Below are 928 nucleotides of genomic sequence, written 5' to 3'. Positions count from 1 at the left end.
GCTCACATGAAAGAGTTGGGGTTAAGACTAAACAGTGTGCTTTGTGTGCTTTCTCCATTACAGAGGACCACCTATCTGGGCGTGGTGTGGGATTCGACCACGAGTTTGTCCCCAGGAAGTTCCTGAGGTTCGTTTTTGGGGGAAAAGCTTACCAATATCGTGTTCTTCCTCTCGGCTTTGCACTCTCACCCCGTACTTTCACGAAGTGTGTGGATGCTGCGCTGGCTCCGTTGCGATTCCAGGGAATCCGTATACTCAACTACATCGATGATTGGTTGATTTTAGCTCATTCAGAGCAGGTAGCGGTTCAACATCGAGATGTCATTCTATGAGAGAGGAGAGAGCTGGGGTTAAGACTAAACGCCAAGAAGAGTGTGCTTTCTCCATTACAGAGGACCTGGGCGTGGGGCGTGGTGTGGAATTCGACCACGATGCAGGCATGTATGTCCCCTGCTCGTATCGAGTCGATCCTCACCGCAGTCGCGAGAGTCAGAGAAGGCCGGTCACTCACTGTCAAGCAGTTTCAGAGACCCCCGAGGGGAAACCCGCTTCGCATGTTCAAGGTCACACGGAGATGCCTACGTGCCTTAGACATGTGGAGGAAACCCTGGTTCTTGTCTCAGGGCCCGGTGCCGAGAGCTCCTTGTACAAGTTGGCACACCAGATCCTTGTGTGGTCCCAGGAGAAACTCCTCTCGCTGAGAGCAGGGAACAGACATCCTGTTGAGGCAGGGGCCGAGGCCCGGGGAATGGATGCTTCACCCAGAGGTGGTGAAGCAGATATGGAGAGTTTTTGGCCAGGCTCAGGTGGACCTGTTTGCGACTCAGATGACATCGCACTGTCCCCTCTGGTTCTCTCTGACTCATTCAGCTCCACTGGGGCTGTACCATGTACCACAGACGTGGCCGAGGCTTTGTCTGTACGAGAT

Source organism: Sinocyclocheilus anshuiensis, unplaced genomic scaffold (assembly GCF_001515605.1).
Source record: "Sinocyclocheilus anshuiensis isolate Anshui unplaced genomic scaffold, SAMN03320099.WGS_v1.1 scaffold1786, whole genome shotgun sequence".
Classification (NCBI taxonomy): domain Eukaryota; kingdom Metazoa; phylum Chordata; class Actinopteri; order Cypriniformes; family Cyprinidae; genus Sinocyclocheilus; species Sinocyclocheilus anshuiensis.
Note: the sequence above shows the minus strand (reverse complement) of the source record.